The following is a 16,314-nucleotide window of genomic DNA, read 5'->3' as shown; positions in this document are numbered from 1 at the left end:
TAACAATCGAAGATGCGTAATATCGACATAATTTATCCATTTGAAAAGTCACTGCACGCCCCTGCTCCATGAATATGTACCAAGTACCTTATCTACTTGAAATAATTTTACGGCAAGACAACACATGATTATTGATGATCTATGTTGACTGAACCAATATTATATTGTGAATTTACTATTTGAATTACAAGCATTTTATAAAATTCGATTTTTTGCTTTATATATTTAAATGAAATATTTTTTATTTATTTTGTGCCGCTTTATTTTTGTATAATTTAATAACCAACTCGTTTCGGTAAAAAACACCGTGGCTTCTTCTGAGTTAATTACAAAGTAACATAATATAAATTAAATTTACACAGTGAGGGTAAATGTGTAAACCTCAAGCCACGGTGTTTTTTACCGAAACGAGTTGGTTATTAAATTATACAAAAATAAAGCGGCACAAAATAAATAAAAATATTTCATTTAAATATATAAAGCAAAAAATCGAGTGGGTGTGACTTAGGGAGAAAATAGGGGGTAGAAACTGGAGGTTTATGTGTGTATTAAGGGGGAGGGAACATATTCAAAATAGGACTATTGCTTAAATTTATTTGATTATTAATAATATTCCAATTGTTATTAACAGCCTTTTAAATTTTTAATATATTTCTAAGCTGTTAAGTGTACTTCCTTTTTCGTTTCAATACCATCTTCATTAAATGAGTGTTAATAAACTCCAGGAACTCGGCAATAGTTATTTCCACTTATCGGATATATTTAGTGTAGGATATTGTTCTTATACATCACACCTATTGAACTTTTTCAAAGATAGTCAATGGTAATTAAACCTTAGTACAACTGTTATATGAAACAGTCCTTTGTGGTTTTCTTGTTAAATAATTTCTTTAAATATTTTATTATTTGATTTTTACATTTATTTTATGTTGTTTAATAGTTCTAATGAACGTGTTATATATCTTTTTGGTTTCATTTTTATTTCTAAATCTTGGATGTAAAGTAATGTATGTTTTTTTTTTAATAACTCAACGAAACATGTTTATAAGTTTTGTAAAGGGCAATTTTACCGTTTATGTTAATAAAATATAAAATAAAAACATTTTTATAAATATGTTCTGCAAAATTTCGAAAAACCGTTTTACCGTTTTTCTCTCCTCACTGTGTATATTTTATATATGTTATGTTAGTTTGTTATTAACTCTGAAGAAGGAATGGTGTTTTTGCTGAAACTAGTTTTTCATTAAATCATAAAAAAATAAAGCGGTACAAAAAAAACAAATTTCATTTTATAATATATTGAATAATAATGTTCCACAGAATTAGCGCTTCATACTTAAAAAAAGTTTTTTGTTTAGAAGTAAAACTACTTTCTAAATGTATTTTATATTTTTAAAATTATTACACACGGCTAGGAATTTTTTTTATCGTAAAATCAAACGCAGAATATTTATTTTTACATTACTACCTACAACTTTGAACATGTTAATTAACCGTAAAACATTTTCTTAAAGCATTTAGTTAGAAAGAATCCTTTGAAGTCAGAAAGTAATTTTATCAAAATACGTAAGATATCAGTTATCAAAAATATTTTTGTTTTTACTAAAAGAGGGCTGTATCTTAAAGATTGCCTAGTAAAATTTCAACGGGTTTGTGAAAAATAGAAAAATCGATTTATCCATATTGTGTTACGCTAATGTAGACACATTTCCCCTGAGGATTTTTACAGGGGGAATTTCACCCATTTTGGATAAATTATTTGTGTTTTTTTCTGAATAAGATTACGAGTTACATTTCGTTCGTGGATCGAGTTATTGAATACCTTTATTTAGTGATTTTACTTCCAAAATAAAACTCGTGAAACAAAAGGGGAACATCCTTACGTAAAACTTTTATCTAAATCATTATCAGTAGATAAATTCAGTCAGTACCGCGCTAATGGGTTTGTTATACAGATATTTATATGTTTACCGAACGGTTTTATCAAAGCTGAGCATTATATTTAACCGTGTTAAAATATTTTCTTGTAATCTATGGACAAAATAATTAAGAAGTTAGGTATATTTACATATAAATATATAAATATACAAAGCGGTTTTTTTTATGAACATTTGTTTTATTTATTACACTGGATTGATACCTGAAGAATAAGACTGATTATTTATTTATTAAGGAAATCATACAGTCTTTATATAAATACAAGGTACAAAGGAACGATTAAAAATACTAAAACTTATTACAGATTTAACATTAATTTATTAAGAATGCAGGAGAAGGGAAAAAATTATTAAATTCTAGAAAAAATAAATTTAGAAAAATAAAAATATTTAATAAAAAGTACATAGAAGGGAGAAGACATTGTATAGCTCCAACTTTACTTTCCTCCCCTCTCTCTCATTTAACGTTCAGATAATGTTGCTACTGGTGCTTTAATGCCTTAATTCAAAGGTTACAGTTTTGTAGGGAATTTTCGTTATATAGAAGATAAGGCGATCAATCTTACGCTCCAGGTTTCAGTCCAGAAATTCCACGTTTATAACTAATATTTCATGTTCACCCTGCAAGGAATCGAACATAGGACCTCAAACATAACAGGTGAACGCACCAACCACTATACTAAGAGGCAGACTTATCTCTAATGGATTTTCTTTTTCAGGAATTTTATCTGAAAGCAGTATCGAGTCGAAAACACTCGTCCTATAAAGTCAAAACCTTAAAATCTGTCTATCTTGATAAACTTCTCAGTAGAGTTAAATCCAGTATCTATTATCAATGATTTGTAAGTACGCATAATATTCTTGATAAAAGACCAGTTGCATAAATAAAAGTTAATATACCTATTAATAAAATATACTTAAAGCATTTATCTTATCTACATATTCATACACATATTCAATCTACATATTCTTACAAAAATCCTATTTCTTCTCTGTAATAAATCAGAGGGGATGTAACCCGAGCTTTTTATAACAAATATTGATGTATTGGAAATTCCATGCCTATATTCTAAAAAATATCTTGTAAACAAAACACTTATAAAATATTATTTTCTTTTATATAACTGAATTAGAGTTTAAGTATTTTAATAACTTTTTATTTTTTATTATATTTGAAGCCACCTCTCAAATGTAACGGGCCCTTAGCTCAAAAATACCCAGATATTCGAAACCTTATTTTGAAGGGCTTTGTATTTGAAAAGATATATTTTTATTTAATTTGAGATGTTTCTTTTTCAAGTTAATAAAATACCGTTGTGGTCCCGTGGCTAGTGTTGCGGACTCACGGATCAGAGGTCTGAGGTTCGAACCCCACTCTACCCCAACTTGATTTGCATTTTCAAATAGAGAGTAATTTACAACTCTTTGATCCAAAATTGAAATATTTAGGAAAATTATAAGAACGCTAAAATTTCTTTAATAATTCTTTGAAAATAAAAATGAATAAACAATAAAAAATGTTTGTTAAGAACGATCTCTATATAAAAAAATATGATTTTTTTTTATTCGATCCATGAAAACATGGAAATTTCCTAGGTAAAGATTTAAAACAAAAGTGGAGTAAAAAATTGCTGAAATAACAATGATACCAAATAAATAATATAAAGTATATTTTCTTAACACGTCAACTAAATTTTATTTTAATTAGCTTCCGAAATTGTATGCTGACTTTTTTACATCACAAAAATCTAAAAATTAAAAGAACAATATGGGTGTTTATTATCGATATTTTTTCGCGCCATATTTATGAAAATCGCCCCAAAGACGCCATACAATAAAACATCCCAACACGTGTAGTAGCTACAGAGCGCATAGGTGTTTAGGATTCTAGTTCCCCGTTACAAATTATGTTAAATTACAATACTATATGGGAGCTAGATTACAACTCGTTTAGCAGTTACAGAGCGCACGGACGATTAAAAATCTAGCCCCCTCCCCATCTACAATACATTTTACAAAAAAAAAAAACAATAAAAGTTTGAAAATGGAATCTAGATTACATGTCCTGCGGTTACAGAGCACATGAGTGTTTGGAAATTTGGACCGTATTTACAGTTAAAAGGTTAGCAATTATTTTAAGAAATAAATTTGTTTGGAAATAATAATTTATATTCCCTTCTCAAAATTGTTTTTTAATCGTTGTAATTTTTAAAATTGGTTAGATCATCTATTTATGCTTCATGAAATGCATTGTGTTTTGTTCTATTAAACCATGATACCTAGGTATTTACAGGAATAAAAAAAAAATTATAACGAAAGGAGATTTTATATTTTGTGGGATTTTAAATGATATCAATTTATGTTATATTTCCTTCTTGTGTGATTTATCGGTAGGTGGCGGCTGTCTGGAAAGGTTATCATCGTAAATGAAGAATGCTACAATATTGTCAAGAAATATTGCTATGAGAACACGTGAGTACCATTTTGTTATTCAAATTGTAAAAAAAAAACAGTAAACAAGTCGAAGAATTTAAACATGTGATTAAAATAATAATACAAACAAAAAATCGTGGTAAATAAACGTTTGGGCGTTTTTAGAAGTTGTATTTTTTTACTGTTTTTTATTTATTTCTATTCATTAAACGATTAGGAGGCTTTTAAAGTAAAGAGTTGTTTACAAAATAAATTTTAAAAATACAAACAAAAACAGTTGCAGTTATGCCTCTTACAAACAACATCATAAAGTATACATTTTTTTATGTTAAAAATTAAAAAGGAAAGAGATATGCTTGTAAAATATGTGCAACAATAAAAGCTATTGAAGTGTGCAATTCAATTCACACCCACATACACAAATAAACATGCACATATATGAACACACACAAAAAAGAACATTGACCTATATTTAAAGCATGAAGTATATACATATGTAGAAGTGACTGATTTTAACATTATTTTTGCTGGATACTAATTACGTTGTACATGAATTGATTTTTTATTTAATTATAACAGGAGAAGAATTAAATAAATCAAAAGATTTATTTTTTTACCATATAGATGAAACACTAAAAATTACAATTGCAGGAGCCATCTTCAAAGCAAACTGTATGCTTTTAAAAATAAAAAATGTGGTTGTGTACTACTAGTAATTTGCACCGTGTCGCAGTCAGCAGTAGGCAGTAGGTACAAATAATAAAAGAGGCTATTTATTGAATTACTCAAACACGCAAATAACAAAAACAAAGACGACGCCGATGGGCTAAAATTCAACTCGACATGGTTTCCGGCACTAAACAATACAGAAATCACTAGAAAATAAACACAATTTTTCATAAAAAAAACATACAGTTTACCTTGAATATGGCTCCTGCAATGGTAGCCGAAACGTTGGAACGAATCCAACTTACACGGAATCATCCAAAAAAGACATACATATACATTGATATATAATATATAGAGATAACACTCGATACAAATCCGAGCTAAAAAGTCGTCCCCAAAAAAAAGGAATGACCAGCAGAGGGAGCAAGTATCGTCACGTCATATCACGTCGACTTTGACGAGCAAAACAAGTAGTACAGTAAAAAGCACGTACTGAGTACATCGGTCTACTGTAAGTTCAATTCAGTGTGTCACTCCCTTCCGCATACGCGTCACCTTTGTTTATCGTTTCACCATACGCCCGACTGAGCAGGACAAAGACAGGAGATAGCTGGTAACATATTAATAAAACGTTTTTCAACATCAAAATGGCTATTTTAAACAAGTATTGATAAAAACATTACTTAGCGGTGAAAGGTTATACCATCGCTTTTTCAGATCGATTTGTGCAGTATCTTAGCGTACATATAGACATTTTAGTGATTGCGAGGAGAAAAGTAGCCGGTGAGCGCTCGCAATAGACTTAAGTCCGTTCTTTCAAATATATGCCAACTGGCCGCAGGTTGAGGGAACATATTTCGAACGCTCATTTTTACTTTAGTTATATACCTCAATGTACATAATATATTGATAACAGTGACCGTGAAAACCTACGCATCTATTTGGGCATAGTTTGAATGGATTTTGTATAGAAAGTACATCTCTGTTAATCTGGGGTGACATTCCAAACGCTATCGCGGCTGTAGAAAAAGCTTTCATTTTGTATGTAAATACGCGAGATAAAGGTGTTTTCTACGGCCACAAGAGCGGTTCAGAATAGCACCGTTGCGCTGGTGGTCTTGAATGGAATTCTAAAGTTTTTTTCATTTATCAAACACGAACATCCTTAATATTATTCACAGTATTATGTAGGTATTGTTACCTAGAATTTATAAGTTGTAAAATATCAAAACTATTTACAAGTGTTTTTTGTTTCTAAACGCTTATTTGTGATAATGCGCGGTAAATGAAAAATTACGTAGGCAGGTCCTAGATTTTCTCAGTAATTCTTCACAGATAATACTTTGCAGATATAATAAACACAATTATTTATGAGTTAGACTCCTTTTTTCAATTAAAGGCTAACCGCAATAGGTTCATGGCTTGAATTTCAATAATGTACGTAATATGCTAAACTGGGCATGCCGCCTGCAGTATTTATGCCCATTGCCTTTACTCTGACAGGACCGAATGGAGAAAAACTCAAAATGATTTATTGTTAAATATTAAATTAAAAAGGGAACACGACGAGAAGAGGACAGCAGGGGCGAACCGTGTATGGAAGCGATTATGCGTAGCTTACCATTATATTTGACTAACCATAATAATGTTTTGCTGTAAATTTATTTACAGAAAAACAAATAAATAATTACCATTTATTTTTTATCATTTCCACCGTTGGTATTTTTATCCTAATATAAATATAAATATTAATAAAGCGCGCCCAACGCCTACGGTGAGCTAAAAAACTAGCCGATTATTTAAGCTAATTTTTTCATACAAATAAGTATACTATATTTTGAATGTCTTAACCCCAGTGCGGGTTTTTCCTCCTAGATTAAACTTGCAGATTACACAAATTATTTAAAGATTTTTGATTTGGAAAACAGTATTTCAAACATTATTTCTTAAGGGCTATATTTCTTTGAGATTGTACTTTTGACATAAGACCATAATTACTTTCATGCGTCATATAGCAGAACATATGGCGCTCAACGCGACCGTTTTTAGCTCTATTAATTTCTAGAACAATTCGGCCAGTCGACATTTCAATTGAATACCCAATATCGACTGAATTGATAGTGCTATTTTTTTCAAAATGATTTATGTATTAAAGTAATGGATAATATATCTAAATAATATCATTTATCACGAAATTACGTCGTTTGAGTTGATTTTATGGATGAGAGTTGTTGTATCACACAGAACCACAGAAAAAAATCAATTTATTGTATATATTACTTACATTATATTATGTACCTTCTATGTAGGTACAAATACCTGTTAATAAAATCACCATTCGCCACTGGAGGACAGTGATATTGAAGATAGGGTATAATAAAAACATTTTTTAAATAATATTGGATAATAAACACAACAAGTCTTTCATGTAATTCTAGTATAATGCCATGTCCTTCTTATATTCGAACGCATATGAAATATTCTTGATAATAATATTAACAGTTTTATAGGTATGAAAATTACGAAAAATAAAAGATTTGAAAAAATATTTGGCTATCAAGTTAAATAATTCATATTAATCTATCGAAGCCGATTAATTGTATTATTTTACTTAAATTTTTTTTTATCTGGGCACACGTTTTTTCACTTATCGTATAATCACTTATCGCCATAATCATATTCGTTGTTTAAATGATTTCTTATTCTTTACGTGTCAAGTCGGGTCCCCCCGACGTTGACGACAACTTGAGAGAAAGCTTCCCTAACCTGAGCAGTGTGTAACAGCTCCTTCACAGTTTTGATCCTGGTCCATTCTCGGATGTTTCGAAGCCAGGAAAGCTATTTTCTTCCGGCCCCTCTACGTCCCTCGATCTTACCTTTCATGACAAGCTGATGTATGGCATATTATCACCTCTCAACACATGGCCAAAATATGGTATCTTACGGAGCTTGACGAAGGTGAATATGGCTCTACATAATATTTCATTGTTGGTTATTATATCGGTCCAAGATATTCTTAACATTCTACGGTGGATCCATATTTCAAATACTTCAACGTGGTTTATAACATCAACTTGAGTCTACACCTGTACACGGTACAGTAAGGGGTACCATATTTAACATTTGACCATTCGTTGTCTCAGTTTTAAGTTTATAATATCACCACAAAGAAAATTTTTCATTTTATTAAATGCTGTTCCGACCGCTTCTATTCTGCATTTCAGTATTTCTTTTATAACCAATAACTTTTTTTTAAACTTATAAAACATTTAATTGCGTTCTAATCATCTCATTTATGTATTTTTTTAAAATAACGTTTAAATGTATTTATTAAATTTTTAAAACAAAAAATAATTAATTCAAACTACCTTGTTATTATAAAATAACTTCTTGATATAACCCTCGAAAATAATTTTCACCAAATAATTCATATGAAAGTTCTGATCTGCATTTTTGCTGCTGAAAATAAATTCCACATTGTTATACGTTATATCAGTCCATTGTATAGATGTAATATAGATATAAACAGAAAAGATTAAAACATAGAATTAGTGACGTAAGTTTAAAAATACTATCACTTGGTAGTATGGCACATAAAAATCAAAATTCATGAAATCATACATTACAGTTTATTGGCAAAAATTATGTACAAGTTTATTGTGATTTATTATAGAATTAAAAGACCAGTGATACTTAAATCCACAAATTTGTAATAATCTTTTTTGCCATAGTGTTCTGTAGGTACTGGTATAATAAATATATTTATACAAAATAGGTACAAAATAGGTACTGGTATAATAAATATATTTATACAAAATCAGCATTTCTTACTGCGGTTTGTTTTTGGACCATGAGTTTTTCCAAAATATGAATTAAAGAGAAAAAATATACTGGCTTGCAAAAACATACGCAAAAGGTACGTTCTCAAATTCTAGAAAAATCTGTTTCGTTAAAAGCCTATTAAGTATTTATATATACCATTTTACCCCTTTTCTCGTACATCACATCACATTACATACTTTGATATAGTTATTTTTATTCAATTTATTTACTGAAGTTTTTATTACTGCTAATATCGCTTTAATTACCCTACCTAATTAAACTACCCTTGGTTTAAAATTTCAAAATTTTAAAGATTACTTGTCATTTTTTCTTTTTTCTTAGCTACGCTTGACATGTTTTTATATTTTCAAACTACTTTTAATGGCTTTTAAAATTGCTTCTAAAAATTAAATATTGCTTTTCTTACTAAATTGTGTCATTATTTTTTTAAGATGTTTTTTTTTTAATTAACTTAAATATTGTCTTTTATTTCTTTCAAAGTTTCTTCTCGTCGTTTCTTTTTTAAATACCTTTAAATATGTATACATATAAATATATATATGTTTTTTTTATTCTTATTTATTTTAATTCTACCTTTTAATTACTTTTATATTATTTCCATTTATCTAAATACGTTAGTAGTAGTTATACGAACTTTTAAAAATAACTTTTTACTTTGATTTCAATTTTTAAACTACTTAATTGATAACCTTAGACCATAGAATTAAGATTAGATATAATTATAACATACCTAATATGGAAACTTCACTGGTCCATTAGAATTATATCTAACTGTATAAACTATAAAACTTTGTAATTGTACTGTTCGATTTCTCAATAAAAGAAAATAAAAAAAATAAAAATTAAAAAATATGTAAAAGAAAAACAAAATAATCTATTTTATTTTGTCTTTGTAAGATAAACGTGCTCATACCCTGGAGAATACCTGAATAATTTACCTGTTAAAAGATTTAGTTTTGTATCCCTTTTGTATGCACGTTCGGACAGGACAATAGCGAGGCGCGACATGTAGAAATTTAATACTTTTATCTGGAAATGCAGAGGTTCTGTTCCTTGTCATCGACAAAAAACAACGCCGAATAAATGAACAGAATCAGTTTAAGCATTGTATCAATGGATTTAAGTGAGAATAATACTCGTAAGGTGAGAAGCAACGTAAAAAAGGCTTTGTTCTTGAAGCTTTATACGTTAAATCAAATAATACAACTCACGCATTATTTACAAACATGGATAATTGGGTAAATAACCGTACGGGAAACACGACTACACAACTCGTATATGAACATTTTGTAAACATATGCTTGTGGAATAATAGAATTTGCATATCATAATAAACACATATTTGTGGTTCTACATATAATTTTTCTTCTGTCGGAACTAGTTTTACTCCAAAATTTGTAATGTTTGTAGAGTTTCAATATAACAGTTTACATATTTTGTCAAAACGGGTTCCTTTAAGTTAAGTTTTTCATGCAATCTATTTTGTCGATTATAACGAAAACCCAATAATTATTTTATAAATTAAAATGTAACATGACATTTTGTGGTCTAACTGGGCCTTAACTATTTTTAAATTTTATTTTGAATGTGACCAAATATTATTTGCCAACTACATATTTATATAGTCACACGTACATATATACACAATGCACAGACGCATTAGAAGCGTTGTGAAAAACGAGCAAAAAATAATGTGATTTATGTTGCAAAACGTGTTACACAAAAGAAATATGACTTACGTGTTCAAATTTGTGGTAAAAATTGTTAGTATGCGTATTATATTTATTATTTGAATTTTGCAAGGTTATTAATTTTATTTGGTAGAACAATTCTTAGAAAATCGCAAAACAGGTGGTTATATTAAATAAACACAATATCATAATAACATATGTAGAAATCGGATGCCAAACAATTATTTTTAACTATATTTCATCTTCAAAAACGATATTTATCGATAAAAGACAACGTTTAAACCAGTTCGTTCATTTATTATAAGTTACTTAATAAATTATGAGTAAACAATTATTTCGATTTATTAAAATAAGTTATTTTACTTAAATTTCTGAGTGGACATTTATTACCATTGTATGAAATTTAATTTAATTGACTCTTAAAGGGCTATGCTACTAAATTACTTTACATGCGGTGATGTAACAGCGTGTTACTTCAAGCAAAAGACAGAATATTCTGAAGTTCAGACATTCGAAAAAAAACATAAAGACATACTATTAATTAGTTCTTTTTCCTAATAATATTATTTAAGCGTCTTATAGCAAAATAAATTAAAAATCATAAATACGCCGGTCGCATAACTAGCGTATACTCACGTTTATTTATAATAACCGACTGATTGAACGAATTTATTCTTTCGTTTTTGTATTTTTCACACAAACATCGGCCACAGAACAGTATATCTGTTTTCTTTATTATAAGTTCTATTTTCGTGCTGTTTCTTATACAGTAAAACAGATTTATTGCTGTATTGGCATCACTTTTATTCTTCGCGTAGAAATGAGAATTATTTTTTGTATATATTTTTTTCATTTATCCAGCATATTTATACAAATTTTACTTCACAAATTTAATGTGAAAATGGTTATTTAAAGATTACAAAAAATACAATTTCATAATTTAAAAAAAAGAGAGATACCTATATCTAATCTTGTATCTTTTGTAGACTCTTGTTAAATCATAGTAATTTCATTATAATTAATGAAAATGTACATATGAAACAGTTAATGTTATAAATTAGGATATTAAGTGTATAATAGTGATAAATAATGTTAGAATAAGTATAGATGTTAATATTGAGTTGTAAATATATATTAGACTCTGTTAATCATAGAACTAAATAAAATAAATAATAATAAAAAAATAATAGTCACAGAAGAGTGATAGGCTGATAAATCGAGGCTTTACTGATAGAATGCATTAAGTCATTAAAACAAGTTTCGAGATAATCTCATTTAAAGCTTTTTTATTATTTCAACGCATTACTTCTCCAACTATTTTTTTTTTTTTTTAAGCTTTGAAAGATTAATCTTTATTCAAGGCATAGCATAAAGTTTAAAATCGACATCTTACACCTATATTTAAAAGTAATTTGAAATACAATAAGACTTAATATAATGCATTCTGTCAGCTTCGAAATTATATTTTGAGTAGGAGCAAGATCTTTAAAAAAAGTATTGGATTCAAACCCCTTTGATGACAATTTAATAATCTAGTTTTGCAGATCGTTAACTTGTTTTATCGCGCACGCAACATTGTAAAAAATGTCGCAACTTATCACTCAGGATTTTTTTCAGTACAATACGTAGAACACCTTTATAAAGAAATAGTATATGAAAACGAACCTGGGCCCCAATTACAATAAAAAGTTAACAGAGTTATTTTCGACTGTCTATAAAGAAAAACCGATATGTGAGTACGAAAATGAGTATATTTGCAAGAACATTAAAAGTATCTTTTTCGGTAACCTATAATAGGGAAATATCACTTTTTTAAAGTAATACAGGTGTAATAAATACTGTCCAGTAAAAAAAATATTTTTTGCTAATTATTAGTAGCATAAAAAATACTTTTGAATTTGTCATTTTGAATTCCCGCAATAACGATGATTCCATTGGCCACGCCCCTTATACGTCACGATTCATGTTTATTTGTTCCTGCCATTGAAATTTGTCTAGAAAAATTTCATGAATCTTGACGTCACAACACGTCGCGATTTTCTACTAACATATTTTTATTGAATTTCTTTTTTACAATTACGTATGAAAACGTGTCTCTACAATATCCATTTTGATTTTGAATGTATAATTAATTATCCTCAAACCATTTTATATGTTTTTATCGGTAATCGTAGTATGTGATATTTCCCTATTGAACATATTTAGAAGAATTAAATGTTTGCATATTCTGCTTTTCATACAGAAAACTTAATTTTGCTTTGTAGATAAAATTGAAGATAAATGTTAACTTTCCATTGCTATCGGGGCCCGGGGCCTCGATTTTGTTTTTTTTTTTACTCGACAGTATTTCATAGACCCTTATTTATTTAAAATAGTTTTATTTAAAAAAACGCGATACTTCCCTATTTCTATCTTTTTTTTATCAAATTGTTGAAAAAAACGCAATATTTATAGACGTAGCCAGTTTAGGAATAACGTATCTGTTTATTATACGTCAGTGACTACAATACGGTTCAATAGCTATCATATTCAATATTTAAATGCAGAAATTTACAAAATGTACTTTTTTAGCCGTTTACACGTGGACACTACAATATTGTTTTGTTTTGTGTAAACAGCAATTCGTAGGACAAAACATTGTTCCGAGACATTGTCACAAAGAGAGACGGGTATGCTTTCTACGCTGAGCAATGATTACCCCTCCACCGCGCGCGGGCTCATTGTCCTCGTGTGAACCGCGTACCGACAGGACCTTATGACAATAGCGATTTGCTCGACGTGTACGAGTCGCCCCCTCACTTTTTTTCTGCCGAAAATGGAGGCCGAAAACAGTCACTTTTATTATTTAGTTCGTCCTTTAACAATCCCAATAAAGCGGATACAAAATAATATTTTTTGTGAACTCGCTCGTAATAAACGCCATCGTGTATTCATTTTCGCAGCGCTCATGTGTGAACTACGGCCAAATTTTCGTATCATCTCGCGTTCTGTTCACGGAGCTATGACAAGACAATATTGTCTTATATATTGTATTATCCACATGTAAATGACCCTTTACAAATCAGAATAAAGTTAATTCAATAAGAAAGTATCATCAAAATTGTACAGAAAATGTCGACGTGTTAGAAATCAAAGAATTTTGTTTTAATAAATCAAGTTTGCTTTAAATTTTAAATGCTTACTTCTCGTTTCGTATTATGCTGTAAAATTATATGGTAATTGCTTAGAAAGTTTATCAAGATTGATAAATACTTCATATAACAGAAATGGAAAATTTTGATTTCCGTCTAATTAAATATATAAATTCTGATGGAATAGAATCAGAATCCTGGAGAAGTGCTTTCGATTGACTCGATGGCTGTTCCTGGTAAAAATCTTGACAAAAAAATCTACTCAAGATATGCCTATATAGTAGTTGGCGCGTTCGCCTACCATTCTTGAGGTACTGGGTTCGTTTCCTGGCAGGGTGGATGTGAAATACTGATTTTAAAGGTTTTTAAAATGCAACATTTTATTGTAAGACTGATCACCATACATTTATCAAAAAGTTGATCAAATTAGACAGCATTTGGTTTACTATTGCAGTGCCCTTTGCACCACTGATGATAAAATATTCACAACGAAATCACTTTAGCAATACTTTTGAAGTTAATGGGCTAACTATCAATAATGGTGAGTAAAATAAATAGCCAAATTTTGCCTTTTTCTTTTATATATGCGGAATATTAAAGAACTTTGAAACTAAATGGGAACTTAAATACTGTTTCTCGCTATTAACGTCTTGTTATCTTACCAAAACCACTTGACGATGGCCAAACTCAAGTTGTCAGAAAGAACTCAAATGTCAAAACTCTTTGAGATTATTAATAATAAACACGTATAATATTTCACGGTGTTTAAGAAACTCTAAAAGATCAGCTGTTTAGTTTATGATTTTTTTGTTAGATTTCGAACGATTAATGTACCGCAACTAAAATCTTGATTTAATTCATATTTAGTTTCATTTTTCTCTGACTAAAGGCAGCAGTCTGATAAAAAAAAATTTAGTAAATTATACTATTTTGTCATTTTAAACGCCGTTCTTCCAAAATCACTCTATTAAAAATATATAGGGTTACGAATGATGAAATCAGGCAAGAATGTAAATCTGAGTCAAGTATAATTGATAAGATTAAGAAAGGGTCTCTGAGATGGTTTGGTCATGTAGAACTAATGGACGACAAAAGAATGGTAAAACAAGCATATATGGCGAAAATGAACGGCAACGTGAGACGAGGATGACCAAGGAAGACGTGGCATGATCAGATAAACCAAAATCTTAAGTCTGGTCATGTCAAAAGCAGACAGAACCGAAGGGCATGTATGACAAGATGTATGAATGTGGAATAGGCTTGAATTGTATGCCAGTATAGACGTGTGTGGCGGTCCATTCTCTCTGCCTACCCTTACGGGGAAATGGCGTGATGGTAGTAGTAGTAGTAGTCAAAACTCTAAATAATTCGTTTTCAAACATATAATTATTTTTGCAAGTGTGAAACTCCGCTCTTCTTACACTTTATTTACGAACATTGCCTTTTACATAATATATAAATTCATGAAATTTTCAGGAAATATTAATTATTAGACATACAAATTTCAAAAGAAAACGCACTTGGTAAAAAAGTTTGTCACAAAAGAAAATTTAGGTATTTTTTACTAGGGTTTTATTATTTCACACTCATCATCATCATTTCCCTTTCCATGCCCAGTGGTACATAGGGCACTGCAAATGAAGCGTATATCGATAATCTATTACATAGAGAAGATGATCAGCCTGGCGCCAGTCCAGAACGATGAAATATTACAGTTTAAACAACCATTTAAATCCATATTTTACGTCCACCCAGAACCCAGGACCTCAGGAATAGTACGCGAACTCGCCAACCATTCACAGCGTGGCGGACTTATCTTCGCTAGATTCCCTTTTTGTTTTCAGGGTTTTGGTTTTATTTCACACACAGAGTTGTATTATTTATCCGCCTAGACACAGAATTAGCTTCATCTATACATCTACTTATACACGCACGTCGATTATTCCGACATTCGGCCTTCATGCCATGCCTTTCTCAGCATTTCTGGTTTTTTTCATTCACCAACTTTCACATCGTGAAACTTTTTAGTCATTCTTTTGCTGTCCATTCGCTCTACGTAATAAATCCAAACCAACGTAGCACCCTATTTTATTTTGTCGTGAATTCTTGTCTCTATAAGTTCATACATCAGGTCAGTCGATATTAACAATATCAAGACAAGGGTATTTATTTTCAGTGAAAATTAAAAAGACGCAGTGCCACGTAGACCATTTCAGATATTTATTTAGGATGTAACATATGGAGCCGTTCGTTTTTATCACAGAGGTCAGTATATCATTGCACTAGAATATGTAAGTATAACATATAAAATATGTATTGTAGATATAATGTGAATTGACCGCTGCGCGCATGTGGTACCTAAACAAGTTGAATTTTTGATACATTCGTTTACTTTGTTCAATACAGAGAGCCATTGTTCTTGCCTTGGAGAAGATTCTGGAAGTAACTGGTCGCGGGAATTGCAAAATGGCATCTGCTCATTATAACATAATTAATTATGCAATTTTAATAATAATAATAACATATGACAAACGGATGACTAAATGAGAATATTTGCACTAGTGCTAATAAATGTATAATGGTATATTTTCCGAAATATTTGTTTTTTTG

The sequence above is a fragment of the Micrasema longulum genome, unplaced genomic scaffold (genome assembly GCF_059751315.1).
Source record: "Micrasema longulum isolate JH-2025_06_02 unplaced genomic scaffold, ASM5975131v1 h1tg002485l, whole genome shotgun sequence".
Taxonomy (NCBI): domain Eukaryota; kingdom Metazoa; phylum Arthropoda; class Insecta; order Trichoptera; family Brachycentridae; genus Micrasema; species Micrasema longulum.
Note: the sequence above shows the minus strand (reverse complement) of the source record.